At 43.2% G+C, this 19,380-nt stretch overlaps 1 protein-coding gene across 1 annotated transcript in view; it reads right to left on the bottom strand.

Annotated features, from left to right (window-relative positions):
• PMIS2 (PMIS2 transmembrane protein) overlaps positions 1 to 18,034 on the bottom strand; it is a 47,430-nt gene extending 29,396 nt beyond the window's left edge. The window contains exons 1-2 of the mRNA XM_070224078.1: positions 17,832 to 18,034; positions 15,853 to 15,979 (exon numbers count right to left, since the gene is read on the bottom strand). The gene's annotated coding sequence lies outside the window, so the exon portion shown is untranslated. The remainder of the gene's footprint in view (positions 1 to 15,852; positions 15,980 to 17,831) is intronic.
• Between the last annotated feature and the right edge of the window lie 1,346 nt (positions 18,035 to 19,380).

Raw genomic sequence — 19,380 nt, 5'->3', positions numbered from 1 at the left:
AGTTCATAATAGTTTACATCAATGTGAGATTTCAGTTGTACATTATTTCTTGGCTGTCACCACATAAGTGCTCCCCTTCACCCTCTGTGTCCACCTCCCACCCCCTTCCCCTGGTAACCACTGAACTGTTTTCTTTGTCCATGTATTTGCTTATATTCCACATATGAGTGAAATCATCTGGTGGTTGTCTTTCTCAGACTGGCTTATTTTGCTAAGCATAATTCCCTCTAGGTCCTTCCACCATTTGGTTCTTTTTTGATCTTTCCTTTTATTTCCATATTGTTCATCCTTATTTCTTGGAGCATGGTTATACAGCTGTTATAAAATCTGTCTGATAGTTCCAACATCTGGGTCATCTTGGGATTGTCTGTTGATTGTCTTTTTCCTTGAAAATTTATCAGACTTTCCTAGTTTTTTGTGTTTAGAGTAATTTTGGATTGTATTCTGGACCTTTTGAAGATTATGGTACAAGGCATTGGGTCTTCTTTAAATCCTGTGAAGAATGTTTGTGTTTTTGTTTGAGCAGACAATTGACCCAGTTAGGGTCATTCTTCAAGTTCAGACCTTCCTTTTATGGGCTGTGGTTCCAATTTAAGTTCAACCACTAGAGGTTTAGCAATGCTATTCAAATATTCCACATGAATTCACCACCTAGGGGCTAGTCTGAGACCTGGGTAATGGTTTGCCCACAGCTCAGTTCTTAAAGCCTTTGGTGCACCATCTAAGATCAGATGTGGTGGTGATGGATACACAACTCTGTGACTGTAATAAAAGCCACTGGATGTATACTTTAAAAGGGTAAACTCTATTGTGGGTGAATTATATCTCAATACAGCTGTTATTTAAAAAAATTACATTTATGAATGTGTAGCTCAGGGGTCAATCCAGGAGTTCATGCACAACTTTGTGGAATTTCTTTCTTGAGTGCCTTCCTTCCCACAGTGTCTTTGATACTTCCTAGCTTCCTGAGCCACTCCTTCTAGTTGCTTGACTAAAAAGCTAGGACATTAGTCTCATCATTCTGCCACACATATGAGTAGGTCTGTGTGCAGGGCCAAGCAACATGAATATAGAGAGAGGGAAAAAGCAGTGAGGGTTCTCCCTAGGCCCTTTGACTCATAGTTCCTCTGGTCAGAGAGAAGGATCCTCCTTGCTCAGAGTGCCCAGTGGCCACTATTGTTGCCACAGAGCTTCAGCTTTAGAAGTGAGACTTTTTTTTTTAAAGATTTTATTTTTTCCTTTCTCTCCCCAAAGCCCCCCGGTACATAGTTGTATATTCTTCGATGTGGGTCCTTCTAGTTGTGGCATGTGGGACGCTGCCTCAGCGTGGTTTGATGAGCAGTGTCATGTCCGCGCCCAGGATTCGAACCAACGAAACACTGGGCGGCCTGCAGCGGAGCGCGCGAACTTAACCGCTCGGCCACGGGGCCAGCCCCTAGAAGTGAGACTTTTATGGAGGAAGAACCAGGAGAGAATAAAAGAGATTTTCCCTGCTTTCTCCTCCCCAGAGGCACTGCTTCTCACTTCTCAGACCAGAAGAGAGGGCTTCACTTGGAGCCCTTGCTGTCAGTGCCTGGTGTGGAGTACTATAATTCATGCTGCCTTGGAGGCTAGGCCAGGAAAGACAAGGAAAAAACCGGAAAACTCACCACTGGATTGTTTGTAGATTTACTTTTCAGAATCCTAAGGTAGCTACTCCTATGTTCTTTCTAGAGTTTTTAGTTACACTTAGTGGAAGAAACAGGGTAGTGTTTCCACTTCATTTTAACTGGGCCAAACCAATCCCTAACTTTACCAATGTTGATGTCTGCAGATGTATTATGACTTTCCCAAATGTTATAATTATATGAGGAAACTGATATATCTCTACGTGGAAAGACTACCTGTAACCTTGACAATCCTGTGAGTGTTTAAAAAAATGTGTTGGTTGAACTTTTCACTTGGCAATCTAGTCCTTCTAAGTCTGCCCTTCTTTGCACACTTTTCTTGCAAATAAACTACTTTTCTTTTCTTGGTATATTGAACTCTGACACTTCCCACATAACAGAGATTTTATTTCTAGAAGTGAAATTCTAGGGCAAGGTGTCTGAACGATTTTGAGGAAGTTGATGCATATTGAAAAATGGCTTTTTAGAAAGATTGTGCCAATTTGCATGGCCAACAGCCGGTATGAAAGAAAGAAAGCATTATTAGTCATACTTAACATGAAAACCAAGGCTTGAAAAGGGCAAGTAGGGAAGTGGGACTTCATTCTTTGATTCTATTACCATTTATTGATTACTCACCTTATACCAGAAACTGTAACACACACTTGATAGGAAGAATTCTGTTCTTCCCATCAGCTAATTGTCTTATATTATGTGTAATTTCCTTCTGACTCATTTCCCCAATCTTTATGGAATTCTCAATATTTAGATTTTTACTTTCTAGATAGCTCTTCTACTGTTTTTCTCTTTCTTTTCTTTGCCTTTTGCTCTGCTTTCTGCAAGATGTCTTCAATTTCTTTTTTTTTCAATATAAAAAGGTTTATTTCGGTGAATAACCTGCTGGTGTAAACAGATACACTTTTCAGTTTGATTATTGCTTGATCTTTTTTCCCTAATATTTTGGTGGTAAAATACACATAACAAAATTTACCATCTTAACTGTTGTAAGTGTGCAGCTCAGTGGTATTAAATACATTCATAATGTTGTGCAACCATCACCATCATCCATCTCCATAACTCTTTTTTTTTTTTAAAGATTTTATTTTTTCCTTTTTCTCCCCAAAGCCCCCTGGTACATAGTTGTATATGCTTCGTTGTGGGTCCTTCTAGTTGTGGCATGTGGGACACTGCCTCAGCGTAGCTTGATGAGCAGTGCCATGTCCGCACCCAGGATTCGAACCAACGAGACACTGGGCCGCCTGCAGCGGATCGCGAGAACTTAACCACTTGGCCATGGGGCCAGCCCCTCCATAACTCTTTTGATCTTGTAAAACTGAAACTTGATACCCATTAAACAAACTCACCATTCCCCACTTCTCCCCAGCTCTTGGCAACTACCATTCTACTTTCTGTCTCTATGATGTTGACTACTCTAACTACCTTATAAAGTGGAATCATACAATATTTGTCTTTTTGTGACTGGATTATTTTACTTGGCATAATATCTTCAATGTTCATCCATGTTGTAGCATATGTCATAATTTTCTTCTTTTTTAAGGCTGAATAATATTCCATTTATGTATATATGACATTTTACTTATCCATTCATCCATCTGTGGACACATGGGTTGCTTCCACATTTTAGCTATTGTGAATAATGCTGCTAGGAACATGAGTATACAAACCTGTCTTTGAGACTCTGCTTTTAATTCTTTTAGGTATATACCCAGAAGCAGAATTGCTGGATCATATGGTAATTCTATTTTTAATTTTTTGAGGAACTGCCATACTGTTTTCCACAGTGGCTGCACCATATTACATTCCCACTAACAGTGCCCAAGGATTCCACCTTCTCTGCATCATCATCAACATCTGCTATTTATTATTTATCTTTATAGTAGCCATCCTAATGGCTGGGAGGTGGTATCTCATTGCAGAGACACTATTCCCTAGTGGTCAGTGACGTTGATCATTTCTTCATGTGCATATTGCCCATTTGTATATCTTCTTTGGAGAAATGTCTATTCAAGTTCTTTGTCCATTTTTGAATTAGGTTGTTTGGGGTTTTTTTGTTGTTGAGTTTTAGTTCTCTATTTGTTGTGGATCTTAATCTCTTATCAGATATATGATTTGCAAATACTCTCTCCCATTCTGTGGGTTACCTTTTCACTCTAATGATAGTATCTTTTTATACACAAAAGTTTTTAATTTTCATGAAATCCAATTTGTTTGATTTTCCTTTTGTGGCCTTTGGTGTCACATCCAAGAGATCATTGCCAAAGCCAATGTTGTAAAGCTTTTATTCCATATTTTCTTCTAAGAGTTTTATAATTTTAGGTCTTGAATTTAGGCCTTTGATCCATTTTGAGTTTATTTTTGTACATGGTGTTAGATAAGGGTTCAACTTCTTTCTTTTGCACGTGGATATTCAGTTTTCCCAGCATCATTTGTTGGTAAGGTGTTTCCAACACCTTCCCCCATTGAATTGTCCTGGCATACTTATAAAAAAATCATTTGACCATATATGTAAGGGTTTTTTTTTTCCTGGATCCTCTATTCTAATTCATTGTCTATGTCTGTCTTTATGCCAGTACCACACTGTAAGATTTGAAATCAGGTAGTATGAGTCCTCCAGTTTGTTTACGTTTTTCAAGATTATTTTGGCTATTTGGGGTCCTTTGAGACTCCATATGAATTTTAGGATGGGTTTTTCTGTTTCTGTAAGAAACGTCATTGGGATTTTGATAGGGATCACAATGATTGGTAGAGCATTTTAGGTGATATTGACATCTTAACAATATTAAGTCTTCCAATCCATGAATAGGGGATATTTCTATTTATTTATGTCTTCCTTAATTTCTTTCAGCAATGTCTTGCAGTTTTCACTGTACAAGTCTTTCACCTTCTTGGTTAAGTTAATTCCTAAGTATTTTGTTCTTATAAATATTTTTGTAAATGAAATTGTTTTTTAACTCTCCTCTTGGGATTGGTCATTGTTAGTGTGTGAAAATGCAACTGATTTTTGCTTGTTGATTTTGTATCCTGCTGCTCTGCTGAATTCACTTATTAGTTCTAACATTCTTGTGTGTGTGTGTGTAATCTTTAGGATTTTCTACAGATAAGATCATCTCATCTGAGACCAGAGATAGTTTTATTTCTTCCTTCCTTTCCAATTTGGATGCCTTTTATTTCTTTTTCTTCCCTAATTGCTCTGGCTAGAACTTCCAGTAATATGTTGAATAAAAGTCATGAAAGTGGGCATCCTTGCTTTCTTCTTGATCTTGAAGGAGAAGCTTTCAGTCTTTCACCATTGAGTATGTTGTTCACTGTCAAATTCTTTCACTTTTTATTTGTCTGAGAAAGTTGTTATTTCTCCTTAATTTTTGAAGGATAATTTTCTGGGGTACAGAATTTTACCCCATGGTGGGTTTTTTTTCTCTCAGTGCTAGATATTCCACTCCACTCTTCTTCCTTACTTGGTTTCTCAGGAAAAGATGGATGTAATTCTACTCTTGGTTCCTCTGCAGATAAGGTGTTTTTTTCCTCTAGCTTCTTTCAGGATTTTTTCTTTATCTTTGATTTTTTAGTAGTTTTAATATCAATGTGTGGTTGTAGTATTTTTGTTTGTTTTGGCATTTATCCTGCTTGGTGTTTTCTGAGCTTCCTGGATCTGTGGTTTGGTGTCTAACACCAGTTTTGGGAAAATTCTCAGTTGTTACTGTTTCAAAGATTTATTCTGTTCCTTTCTTTTTCTTTTCCTTTTTGTATTCCCATTATAATAATGTTATACTTTTTGTAGTTGCCCCGCAGTTCTTGGATATTCTGTTTTGGTTATTTTTTTCAGTCTTTGTTCTCTTTGCTTTTTAGTTTTGGAGGTTTCTATTGATATATACTCAAGCTCAGAGATTTTTGCTTCAGCCATGTCCAGTCTACTAATAAACCCATCGAAGACATTCTGCATTTCTGTTACAGTGTTTTTATCTCTAGCATTTCTTTTTGGTTATTTCTTAGGATTACCGTCTCTCTGTTCACACTGCCTATCTGTTCTTGCTTGCTGTCTTCTTTATCCATTAGATCCCTTAACATATTAATCATAGTTGTTCTAAATTCCCAGTCTGCTTATTCCAACAGCGCTGCCAGTGTCTGGTTCTGATGCTTGCTCTGTCTCGTCAAACTGTGTTTTTTGCATTTTAGTATGTCATAATTTTTTCTTGACGGCTGAACATGATGTACTAGGTAAAACTAACTGCTGTAAATCGGCCTTTAGTACTGTGGCAAGAAGATGTGGAGGGATGGGAAGCATTCTATAATCCTATGATTAGGTCTCAGTCTTTTCATGAGCCTATGTGCCTGAACTGTGAACTTCACAAATGCTCCTCAGTGCTTTTCCCCACCTTAGGTAGAATAGGATGGCTAGAGTGGGCTTGGGTTGAGTATTTCCCTTCTCCTGTGTGGAAGGGTGGAGCCAGCTGGAGCTCGGCATTTCCCTCCCCCAAGGTCAGTTAATCTCTGATAGAGCCCCAGTAGGTTAGGCTCTGGTTGTGTGGTTTCTCCTGATGGCAGACCTTGTGAAGAACAGAATGCTCTGGCATATTTCAATGGCATATTTCAAAATGGTTCCTTTTCCTCTCCCCCTACTGGAAGCTTGAGGAGATTTTTCTCTGGTATTTGCTGTGAGAACCTAATCAAGCTCCTGGAGGTAAAACTCACAAAAATGGGGCGGGGGGGGGGGGGCCGCTATGAGTGCAGTTTTTAACTCTCAGATTTGTTCACTCTGAGCCCCCACATTTCATCAGTGACAATTCTAGTTCTCCTACCCCAGAATTGGTCCCCTCAGAGGTTTCAGCTTGTGAGTTTCTGCTCCAGTAAGTTGTGATTCTCTGTATTCACCTGTTGGTAGGGGGCAGTAGTTTGCCCCGAGACCTTGTTACTCTTAACAGATCTAAGAAGAGTTGGTGACTTTTCAGGTGGTTCAGCCTTTTACTTGTTGTTAAGATGGAGTGGTGACTTCCAGGCTCCTTACGTGCAGAACCAGAAACCAGAAACTCTTTTTACTATGTGTATTTGAATCAGCACGAGATAGAATAGAATAAATATAATATAATAATATATAATGTATAATATATTATACATTACACGTATGGAGGAATTATGCTGTATATATTATGTATCTATATATGTATATACATATATGTATATATGTATGTATGTATATATGTTGTAATACATTATATATTATATTATCTATTATATAAGTATAATATATTGAATAAATACATTATGAAATATAGTTATAGTATATGAATATATGTAGTCTTTTAATCTATAAAAGTTTTCCCTCCACTTTTAGACCATTTATTTGTTGAAGAATCTGGATCATTTGTCCTATAAACCCTACACTTTCTGGATTTGGTGTTGATTGTGTCCTCAAGGTTGGATTAACATGTCTCCATTCCTCTGTCTCCCACATTTCCTATTAGCTAATGGTTAGATCTAGAGCTTTAATTAGACTAAGTTTTGGTTTGGGAGGAGAATGATAATTCATATGGTGCTTTGTAACTTCGCTGCACCGCAATGGAAGGAACACAATCTCCAGCTGCCCTATTTTTAGGGATGGTATGATTGAGTCAGTGAGTTCAGATGATGTCAGCATCATTCCTCCGGTGAGAACATGGATATCAGCTATCTGGTTCTGGCCAGAGAAGCGAGAAAAGGACAGGGGGAGGAGTCTCAGTTTTTGTTTGACTAAGAATGCCTTCATTTTACTTTCATTCTTTTTTTTGTCACCTCACATCCCAAACTTCCAGGTGTTTTTGTGCATATACACATACAGATAGAGATTTTTTCCCAGCTTTATTGAGACATAATTGATATATGACATTGTGTAAGTTTAAGGTGTACAATGTGATGATTTGATACACATATATATTACAAAATGTTTACCACAATGAGTTTATTTACCATACCCTTCAGTTCACATTACCATTTTGTGGTTGTTTTTGTTATGGTGAGAACATTTGAGATGTACTCTCATAGCAACTTTCAAGTATACAACGCAGAATTGTTAACTATAGTCACCATGCTGTACGTTAGATTCCTGGTACTTATTCACCTTATAACTGAAAGTTTTGTACACTTCGACTAACAGCTCCCTATTTACCTCATTCCCCAGCCCCTGGAAACCAGCATCTCTGTTTCTATGAGTTCGACTTTTTAGATTCCACATTTAAGTGAGATCATACCCTATTTGTCATTCTTTGTCTGAGTTAGTTCACTTAGCATAATGCTTTCAAGGTCCATCCATGTTGTTACAAATGGCAGGATTTCCTTTTTTATGGCTGGATAATATTCCATTTTTTATATATACACCACATCTTCTTTATCCATTCCTCTGTTGATGGACACTTAGGTTGTTTCCATGTCTTGGCTATTGTGAATAATGCTGCAATAAACATGAGAATGCAGATATCTCTTCGATATCCTGCTTTAATTTCCTTTGGATATATACCAGAAGTGGAATTGCCGGATAATATGGAGGTCCTACTTTTAATTTTGGGGGGAACCGCCATGCTGTTTTCCGTGGTGGCTGTACCACTTTACATTTCACCATCAGTGCGCCAGGCTTCCCTTTTCTCCACATCCTTGTCAGCATTTGTTATCTCTTGTCTTTTTTACAGTTGATGTCATATTTCCCTGATTTTTTGTGACCCCTCTAGCCTTTCATAGGTGCCTGCTCACTTGAAGAAGTAGTCACCTCTTCAAGACTTTAGGGCCTGACTTTGGTGAGGAAAGACCTTTACCTACAGTTGCAGGGCACGCTGGAGCATGCTATGATCCCAGGTGTAGTGGTGCAAAGTGCCAAGTGCAGGGGTATGTGGTAGCTCTGTGTCTGGGGACGTGATGTCTCAATGGCTCAGGCCACTGGGTCCACAACACCGACAACTGTATTGTCCTTGGGAGTGCTATGTGTGTGTGTGTGGGGGGGGGGGGCTGGTCTGCAGTGGCTGGAAAGGCTGTTGGGCCTCAGAAGCACCCATATGTCTAGTGGTTAGGGATGAGGGCAGGGAGCTGTGTTGGCCAGACCCAGTAATGTGGCTTGAGCCTTGGCTGTGGGGGCCAGCTGTGGATGCCTGTGTAGTGGCAGGGACCAGTTGCAGACACACACATAGTGATGAGAGCCAGGACCAGCAGCAAGTGCCAGGGCCAACTGTGGACACGCTATCAGTTGCAGGGGTCTTGGCTCTTGGCATGCACTCCTGTGGCTGCAGAATCTCACCACAGGTGCATGGCAGTGGAGGCTGGTGAGGAGAGTGGGGCTGGTGGCGTGCAGGTGCACAGCTGGAGGCGATAGCTGCAGGTGAGCCCAGCAGTGCCGGCCAGTGATCTGGGCTGACAAGCAGCTACAGGAGCCCTCACTATCCGTGTGCTCTCCTGTGGCTCCAGGGTCTCACCACAGGCACATGGTTTCTTCATTCTTGAAGAATATTTTTGCTGCTCATGTAATGTTTCATTGGCCGTTAATTTCTTTCAGACATTAAAGATATCATTCTATCATCTTCTAAGCTTCATTTTGTTGCCGTTTAGAAGTCAGCCATCAATCTGTCACTCCATTGAGGGAACTGTTTTTAATATTTCCTCTTTGCCAGAAATAGTTTTCTGCAGTTTTCCCAAAATAGAATTAGATTTGAACTGTAATTATCTTGTTTGGGGTTCATTGTACTTCTTCTATTGGTCCAAGGACTGATATTAGTCATTAGTTTTGGAAAACTTTTTGTCATTGTTTCTTCAAATGTTTCCTCTTCACCATTCTCTTCTCTTCTTTCTGGGATTCTAGTCACATATATGCTATAACTTCCTCTTTTTTCCTCTATGCTGTGGTTTATTTTTTCTGACCTATCTTCTGGTTACTATTTGTCTTTTCATCTGTGTCTAATCTCCTGTTAATCACACTGATGGCATTCTTAATATCAATTACTGATATTTTTCAGTTCTAGAATTTGTTTGGTTTTCTTTCAAATCTCTGTCACCTCAAGTAGTTTCCAATTTCTCCACTAAAATTTTCAAACATATTTATTTCTCTGCACATAGTTAGCCTACTTGTATCTAATAATGCCAATATCTGACGTGTGCATGATTCTGTTTCTATTTTCTCTTGTTTCTGCTTTTTGTCCCTCATGGATTCTTGTCTGCATATGGGCCAGGTTATCTTTATGAATTTGGTACTGTATTTGAAAAATATTTCTAAGAATAATTTGAGGCCTAGAATCATGCCATTTTCCTGCAGAGTGGATTTCCTTTTGTTTCTGCGAGGCACAGGAGTGCTGTCAGTCTGGGATCTCTAAGTACAACACCTGAGGTTGATGGGTGAAGCCTGTACATCAGATGATGGGTGAAGCCAGGCTACAAGTCTGTGTTTGAGCTGATTTCCTTACGTTTGACCTTTAAGCTGAGGTTTTAGCTCTTTGATGTATCAGCTAAAAGTGGGGGATGGTTTGTCACAGTCCCCATCTTTGGCAGTTGCTGGATTTTGTGTTTTATTTCCTTGCCTGTGAGAATGCCAAAATCACAATCTGAGGACTAGAGTAGGTCATTGTTTCTAAGTCTTTTCAGGGTCAGAACTAGAAAACATTTTTAGGATAAACTATAACAAGAGTCTATATCATTTTTTGCAATTCAAACTCAAGGCTACAGTTTTTACCTAAGCTGTCTCATTTTACATGCATCTCTTTTCTTGTGCCAAAAATCCGAGTTCACAGTGACACCAGGAATAATAGAATTAGAATATCATCTAATTGTTTACTTTATCCAATTTATTTCAGCAATCTCAGAATAACAATATTAATACTACCGCCAAAATTATGACCTCTGAAAGCAGCCCGAGATTCTCTTATTGGTCTTTTTGTTCTTAGAGCATGTCCACTAGGGCTGTAAAGTCAAAGCACTGTGTTTAAAGTCACTTGGAATAATTCCTTTCTGTCTGGTTCTCATTTACGTTCTTTTGTTTAATTTTATGTTCATGTTTAAGGATTGCCTTTTAGTTATCAATTTAAAAAAATAACTATATAAAATATTTACACAGTTCCAAAGTCAAACCAACAAGCTTAAATCAAATCAACAAAACTTGACAACAAGTCCTAGCTCCAGGTTTTTCTTTTTCTACTCTATTGGCACATTTTGGAGAATTCTCCTGATGTTTTTGTTAAAGGTCTCCTCCTCCTCTTCCGTTAGTCCTACCACAATGGGAGCTACGACTCTGGAGCGCTGGCCCGTCACCAGGCATTGGAAGGCACGATAGTTTTTCTCCTCTAGGTTTGTGGTAAATATAGGGGTTCAAACTCTTCCTCCTCTTCTGGACGCAGTGCTCAGTCTGGGAACTTTCCAAGGCCTAGAAAGGTTTTAGCTCTGCAAACAATTTGTTACCTTCAAAGCACTACAAAATAAGAATCCAAAGAAGTTTAGTTCCATCAAAAATAATATAGATTTTGGGGGGCTGGCCCCTTGACCGAGTGGTAAGTTCACGCGCTCTGCTGCAGGCGGCCCAGTGTTTCGTTGGTTCGAATCCCGGGCGCGGACATGGCACTGCTCATCAAACCATGCTGAGGCAGCGTCCCACATGCCACAACCAGAAGGACCCACAATGAAGAATACATAACTATGTACTGAGGGGCTTTGGGGAGAAAAAGGGAAAAAAATAAAATCTTAAAAAAAAATAATATCGATTTTTAAATCGTTCAGCTTGGTCCTTGTAAACGTTTGAGAACACTTTGTAGGTCAGATTCCTTTGTGTTACGTGAATTCCCTCATTCGACACTCAGTAAATTCAGTGTTAATCATACAGGAATGTTCAAATTCAAAGTCATAAAAGTTTATTTCAAATGCTTGGCAGCAAAAACAAAACTAATAAACACATATGTTTAAGGTGGAATGTGGGTGCATTTCACACAGTCGCCGTGTTGGTGGGGGATGGAGACTTGCACAGTTCCTGGTTCTCTTCGGGTCCACGGTCCATCTTCTCGAGGGGATGGGTTGGCACCCTGCTCTTTTCGCCCCCCCTCAGACACCCTGTGGACAGAGGCATCTATTCTCTGTGTCCGAAGCACCCGGAGTCTGGTGTCGTCAGACTGCTCTTCTACAACTGCCGAGAGCAAGGCCACAGAGAACCTCCTAAGAGCTCCATGAGAAAGGTTTTCCAGTCCAACAGGCACTGTTAATGGGGTTCCTTTTCTTGAAAATATCCTCCTTTGACTCTCAGGTTTCGGGCTTCCATTGCTGACCTCTCCCCTTTCCACTTGCTCTTCACTTCACTCTGAATGGCCTCCTTCTCCCACCCCAGTGGCTTCTCCTGACCTTGAGACCACCCTGCAAGTCTCAACTCGGGGATGCTTCAGGAGGGGCACTTGAAAGGCCTGCCCCCCAGGAGACACAGCCAATCACCCATGAGTAATGGGGACAGACAGCTCCGGGAGACTATAATATGCCAATCTGGAGTTAAAATTCAAGGGCGGGGCAGGAGTCCTCAAGATTGGAGGGCTGTTGACATGGAACCAACCAGGAATCCATGAGGGAAGGGCTTTGAGATTCCAAGGTCCTGCTGCCCCACTCGCTTCTGGGTTGACTTTCCCTGAGACCTTCCCTATGCCAGACACCCCTGCCCCATGCCTGGACCCTGAAGTTTTCTCTTTGAACCCACAGGAAGAGTAGGAACATACTGCTCCTCTATCCCCCGCCCACTGTGCATTCATCAAACCTCAGCCCAAAGCCTCTAAAGTCTAAATCATAAATCGTATCGCACTCTTCCTGGCTTAAACCCTTCAAAACAATCCCACAACTCAGAATCGAACCCCAAGTCCTCACTTAGGTGTGCAGGCCCCAGCCCTCCTCTTCTTCCTCACCTCCTGCCTCTTGCCCCTCCCTTACCATACTCCAGCCGTACTGGCATTGTTTCTGTCCCTCAACCACACCAGGCTCCTTCCTATCTCAGGACCTTTGCACTTACTGTTCCCCCATCTGGAACTCTTTCCACCAAATCTTTTCAGGGCTGGCTCCTTCTCAGCTTTCAGGTCTCAGCTCAGATGTCCCCTCCTCAGGGAAACCTGCCGACCTCCCTCACCCCTCTCCCCTCTCCCCGTAAGTTTCCTTCCTACATCCCTCTCTATCACATCCTTCTATTTCTTTCCTTCCAGAGTACTTTGCGCCACCTGAAAAATTCTCTTATTTAGTTGTTCATATGAATGTTTATCTTCTGTCTTCCCCCATGGACTGTGAATTCCATGAGAGCCCTAGATTTGTTTGTCTTGGTCACTTTTTGGTTCCCAGAGCCCAGCACAGGCCAAGCACAAGTAAGTCTATATGGAATGAATTAGTCAATCCCACCCTTCACACTCATGGAACCCATCTCTAGGTCAGACTTGGAAAAAGCAGGTTACAGAGGCCCGCCCATTTTATACAGATGCAAACAATCTGTGGTTCAGTTTGAGAAAGGAAAAGCAAGTATCTGAATTTCTACTTCCTTTACTCATCAGGCCACTCAGGAGATGAGGAGGGCCCTCTATATTCACTGAACCAATCAGAAGCTCAGACTAAAAAAAACAGCTTTGAAACTCTGCCCCCCTATATGAGAGGCGCCAATCACAATGCCCAAGGGAAAGCAGAGTCAAGGCAGAGTGGGTGAGAGAGGTCACTTCCCTGGCCACCTAGAGGGATGGTTGGGACCTTAAATTAATTGGGTGACTGACCAGAGACTGTGGGGATGTTAAAGGCGGGGGGGGGGGGGGGGGCGGGGGCAGGAAAGGAGGATGGCCAGGGGGTTGTGGGGAGACTGGGAGGGCTAGGTGGATATGGAATTATGGGGATGAGGAGGAAGTTACCAGGAAAGGGAGGGGGTTGTGGGAACAGGGAGTTAAGGGGCACAGGGAATGTTAGGATGAGATGGGGAGGAGGTTATGGTGGATAGGGAAGGGATTTGAGGCACAGGGAGGGGGTGATGTGTGGACAGAGGGAGGGTTATAGTGTGGGGATCATGGGGCCATGCAAGGGCATTATGGGAGGTGGAAAGAGATATGTAGATCATCGCAGCAGCGAGGGGCCTACAGCCTGCAGTGGGACACCCCAGATGATTAGGGAGAGAGTTAAATGATACAGGAGGGAAGTGACGGGGATGGGACAGCAAGTGTTTTATGAATACTGGAGTCATCATCACTAGGGTCTGTGTGACCCTTGCTGGTTGGCCAGGGTCAGCTTCCAGGTCTCTCCCAACTGGTGCGGTCACTTCAGCCCATCCCCGTTCCTCAGTGTCTCAGCTGTCCCCTCTCCCCACTTGCTGTCTGCAGATGCCGTCTCTGCTGGTCTCTCCGCTGCAGGCCTGAAGTGTATAGCTGCAGCTCCCCAGCCTCTGCAGGCCTCATGAGGTCACCTGGTGATGTCTGTGGAGACCCCATGAACCCTCCTGTGGAGGACCTCCTGTTTCTGTCCATCATGTCCCTCCTCTCTGTTTCCCTCTGGGAATCACAGCCCCTGTTTCTCTATCAGGATGAGGCACAACCCCTTGTCCCTCATCCCAGGCGTATCCCTCTATTTCCTAACCCAGTCCTTTCCCCGCTTCCTCCCAGGGCCCCAGCCTTCTCCCCATGGTTATCCCAGTCTCCCCGAGGGACATCTCCACATTTGTTTCCCCTTCTCTCCAGGAACCTACCCTGCCCCTCTTACAGTCCACCACTCTGCTTCTTCCCAGAACCCTGTTTTTATTTCACCGTGGCTTTTGTCTTCTTCCCCGCTCCCTGCTCCCCCTTCTCCCTGGGTCCTATCCCAACTTTCATCCCCATGCTAGCTCCAGGTTTCTCCCTAAGGAAGGCCCCTCTGACTTCCCTTCAGCCCAACCTCAGCCAAGGACTCCTCTCTTCCCTGGCTCAGCTCCTCCATCTACACTCCCCCCAACCCACCTCCCCCATCCTTGCAGACCCAGGATGCCAACGGCTGTGGAGACAGAGTCAGGGCAGAGAGGAATTCCAACATGACCTTGGCCACGGGCATCATGAGTGTCACCCTGGGACTGCTGTTCATGTTCCTCACTCCCTCCATCCACTGTGCCTGGTGACAGATGCCTCCACAATCCAGGAGACCCCGAGGCTGACCTGGTCCCCTCTCCCTCAGAATGCCAGGGATGGAGGGCCCTCCTTGCCCCTTGAAGACACTTTGCCCTGACTCTGTCCCTAGACAAAGTTTCCCCTCCGCTGGCACTTTTGAGGATAATAAATCATATGAGATTTACGCCTTCTGGATGATCCTTCTTTTTCTCCGTGTGTGTGTTCCCTCAGGCTTCATTCATTCATTCAGTAAACATCTACTGAGCACTTACTGTGTGCCAGGTACTGTTCTAGGCCCAAGATTGCTGCATTGAACAAGACAGAACAAATTCCTGCTTTATAGAGCTTACATTATCCCACAGAAGAGAAGAAAATAAACAAGGAATAAGTAAATAAGATAATTTCAGATGGGAGTAAGCACTACAGAGGAAATAGAGTGATGAGATAGTAATAGGTGGGTGCTACTGAAGATGGGGATACTCTAAGATTTGTAGGATGGAAAGATGCCTCTGCATTGAAGATGTAGAGAAGGGAGTCCCTGCAGAAGGAACAGCAAGTGCAAAGGCTCTGAGGAGTTTAGCAATGAGAGAGGGTTAAGAGACGAGTTTGGAGACAGGGCAGTGGCCAGATGTTCCAACATCTTGTAGGCCATAGGAAGATGTTTGGATTTTAAGTGTGAAGGAAAGGCATTGGAGGATTTAAACAAGGGAGACATATCCTGTGGTCTGTATTTTTTTTCTTTTCTTTTCTCTTTTTTTTTTGCTGGGAAAGATTAGCCCTGAGCTACATCTGTTGCCAACCTTCCTCTCTCCTCCCCCACCCCCAATGCCACAGTACATAGTTGTATATTCTAGTTGTAAGTCCTTCTGGTGTGTCTATGTGAGCCACCTCCACAGCTGGCTACTGACAGAAGAGTGGTGTGGTTCCGTGCCTGGGAACCGAACCCGAACCACTGAAGTGGACCACACCAAACTTTAGCCACTAGGCTATCAGGACTGGCTCATGGTCTATATTTTTTAAAAGTCCACTCTGGCTTCTGGGTGGAGGGTGGATGTGGGGTGGGGCAGACTTGAAGCAAAGAGACAGTTGGGCAGCTGTCACCATTGTTCAGGGCTGGCACTAACCTGGAGTGGCTGTTAGCAGCAGGGAAAGGCTTGGAATAGGTCTTGAGGTTGGAAGTTCAGTAGTGACTTCTAGTTCAACAGTGCAGAATCAAAACTTGCAATCTTTTCCCGCTTCCGCTAAATCTCCCTGAAATGGAAGCAAACTTAGGTTGACTCTTCTATGTCCATCCTCCATATTACTTGGTTATTGGGGGTTTTTACTGCCTTTTAATATCCCCTTTCTGCCTTTTTAATCTTCTGGAAGAGTTCCTCTGTCTGACTTTCCAACACAGCTGTATCCATCCTACTCTTTATCCCATCTCTTTGGTTCTTTATTCCAATTCTATTTTTCATAGTTATTTATTAACACTTGGTTTTCTGAAGACTTATTATTCTTGATTCATGTTGTTAGGATATTCTTTTATCCCCTTAAGTGTACTGACCATGATTATTTCAAATTCCTAGTCCATCTTGTTCCAATAATTTATGTTCAGAGGATACATGTGTTAAGTTCTAAACTTGGGGAAGATTAGCTGGGTTTTCTAGTTGTACTGGAGAAGGATCAAGGCCAGGCTGCAGTCCATGCCAGTCCAGGTGAATGTCAGGAGCTGGGGGATGGCTGAGCCCCACATGGGCGTCCCAGGCAGCACAGAGCCCTGGTTGTTTGCCCCTGCTTGTTGTCCCTCCACACAGCAAGAAAAGCAACATCTAGAGTAAGCAGTCTCTCTAAATTATAGTTATGTAATTCTGGAAGTTTGAAGGCAGAAGGCTGGAGGAGTGAGTGAATGTTCAAAGGCAGCTGCTTGCTCCCTGACTCTTGGACACCAGCAGCCCGGATTGTGGCTGCTGATTTCTGTGGACAGGTGATGATTTTCTCATGGCAACTATGGAAAAGTCAAGAGCAGAATCTGAAAAGCATTTTTCCAATAACCCAGCAATTCCATCTGTAGATTTATACCCACAGAAATGCATACATAAATTCACCAAAAGATGTGCTAGAATGTTTATAGCAGCTTTATTCATAATCACCCCAGCCTGGAAACTACCCAAATGCCCATCAACAGTAGAATGCCAAAATAGATTGAGGTGTGTGTACACAATGGAATACCACACAGCAATGGGAATGAATGACCCACAACTACCTACAGCTACGTGGATGAATTTCACAGACTTAAAGGTGAGCAAAAGGAGCTTTCTACAGACACATATTGTAGAAAGTACAACAGCAGGCTAAACTAGTCTCTGATGATTACCCTTGGGGAGCAGAGAATAGAAGAGGCACATGGATGGGGGAGGGAGGGGTGAATGCTGGTTACATGTGTGTATTCAGTTCAAGAAGATTTGAGCTGTACATTTATGATGTGCACTTTTCTGTATGCATGTCATACTTCAATAAATTGTTTTTAAAAATCAAAGATTACCTTTTGGAAACAAAAGCCACAAACACACACAACTTGGCCCCACAATTATTGACTGAATATTTAGAATTAATAAAAGTTTGAATAAATGTCATAATAACCTGATTTATTGAATGTAATAATAACCAATTTCATCATTAGGTCAATTGTTAAATTTAGTATGTATAAAAATGCAGACTCCCTTGGAAAACATCTTGGAGGTCAGATTTCTCCATTCCAAGAATTCTCTAGCATGCAAAATGGTTACCAAGAAATCACAGCCAATAGTAAGTTGAAAGTTATTCATAGTCAAACAGTTGTAGTTCTTTTTTTTCCATTAAAAAGGCAGCTTTAAGGTGGGATCTGGGTGGATTTAAGACCTTGCTCTGCTGGTGGGGGTGTGGAATAGCTTCGCTGCCCCTGGTTCTCCCCAGGCCCATGGGTCTTCTCCAATCTCAGAGACTGGAGCCCTGCTTCTTTTCTCTCTTCCCCAGGCAGCCTGCCGAAAGAGGGGGCTTCCTCCAGGGGATCTCAAACTGTGGTCTCCGGACCAGCAGCGTGACATCTAGGAGTTTGTTAGAAACGCAAATTCACTGGCCTCACCTCAGACCCACTAAATCAATCTCTGCGGTTGTAGCTCAGAAAACTGTTGTAAGAAGCCCTCCAGGAGACTCTGACGGAGCTCCCTCATCTCACTGCCCCAGCAGCTGTCAGTCTGGCCTTTCTCCTGCTCTCCCTCACCTCCCCAGCCTCTTAGAGCAAAGCCTGGGAGGCTCTCTAACGGCTAGTGGCCACGCCCTCTTCCCTGAAGCCCCGCCCCTTTCCTCAAGGACGCTGGCCCCTCCCTCTCGAAGTGCGCCTTCAGGCTTCCTCTGTTGCCTCCTGAAGCCATGCCTTCGCCACCCCGGCCCTGATCCTTCCCACTCCCCCATGGCTTCACTTAACAGCCCCCAGCCACGTGATCTAGCCCGCGTGGAGGGGGCACATTTAAGGCCCATCCCCTAGCGTCGACAGCTAATCACCAATGGGAAATATGCTGAGAGCCCTGCCAAGGATAATCAATGAGCAGATTAGGAATTAAAATTCAAGAAAAAGGCTGGATGTCGGCCCGTATTTAAAAGGAGAGAATTTGAGATCCCTTGTGACATTTAGTCAATCAAGACCCCTTGAAGGAGGTCTGGGGAGTCCAAACCCTCTGCATCTCTCTCAAGGTTGGTCATTACCTGAGCCCTTTGCGCGCGCGCACACACACACACACACACACACCCCCAAAGCCCCTTCCTAAAGTCCCCACTCCCTGCATTGTCTTCTGTCCTAATCTTAGGGACTTGGGGTTGGGGGTTGTGGCCTTCAGCCCTGGCGCTGTCCCTACTGCGGTCGTCAATGATTCCCCTCTCTCACCACGTTCCTTCATTAAATCACATCTCCGTCACATCACCACTGACCGGATAAATAAGAGGAAGAATAACTGGGCTAGAACTGAACATTTTTCTGTTTGAGCCAATTGGCTGAGAATATGCAGAATCTGGAGAGCTTTCCTCAGGCATACTTTCATCTTTCTCTGCTGACGTGGCAAAGCCAAGGGGAACATCAGACACAGACCCTCCCGCTAAGAAACTCTGTGGACAAGGGACACATCAGCAATGGACCCACCAGGCAAAGGACTCTCTAGTGACGAGACCCTCCAGGCAGGATTCCCACCAGCCAAGAGGTTGTTGAGCCAGTCATAGTCACCGCTCGCTCACCCAAAGGGGTCACCATAAAGTAGTGGGTTTAACTGCTTTTATTCCCTCTAGCTCTTTACAATGGGGATTTTATTGGAGAGGAAATCTTGAAAACTTTAGAACCAAGAAATTCGAAGAGGGATCTGCTGGTTTGTGGAGTGTGTGTATGTGTAAGAGAGACAGACAGAGAGAGAGAAATACATGTGCTTTTCATGTAGATAAGTTCATGACTGTGTTTGGTTGTGATTGTGTATTTGCAAGACTGCATATGGGCTCTGTTTTGATGGCCCGTGACATTGTTTGGAGCTGTAGAGGCAAGGACACCCTGGTGCTGTCCTACTCAGCCCCCACCTCCAGTGCCCATCCTACTGGGCAAAGAGGGTCAATGACTTCCTAGGAGGCAAAGGGCACGGGTGAGTCCATCAACA

Source organism: Equus caballus, chromosome 10, assembly GCF_041296265.1.
Source record: "Equus caballus isolate H_3958 breed thoroughbred chromosome 10, TB-T2T, whole genome shotgun sequence".
Lineage (NCBI taxonomy): Eukaryota > Metazoa > Chordata > Mammalia > Perissodactyla > Equidae > Equus > Equus caballus.
This window is presented reverse-complemented; position numbering and strand designations above follow the sequence as displayed.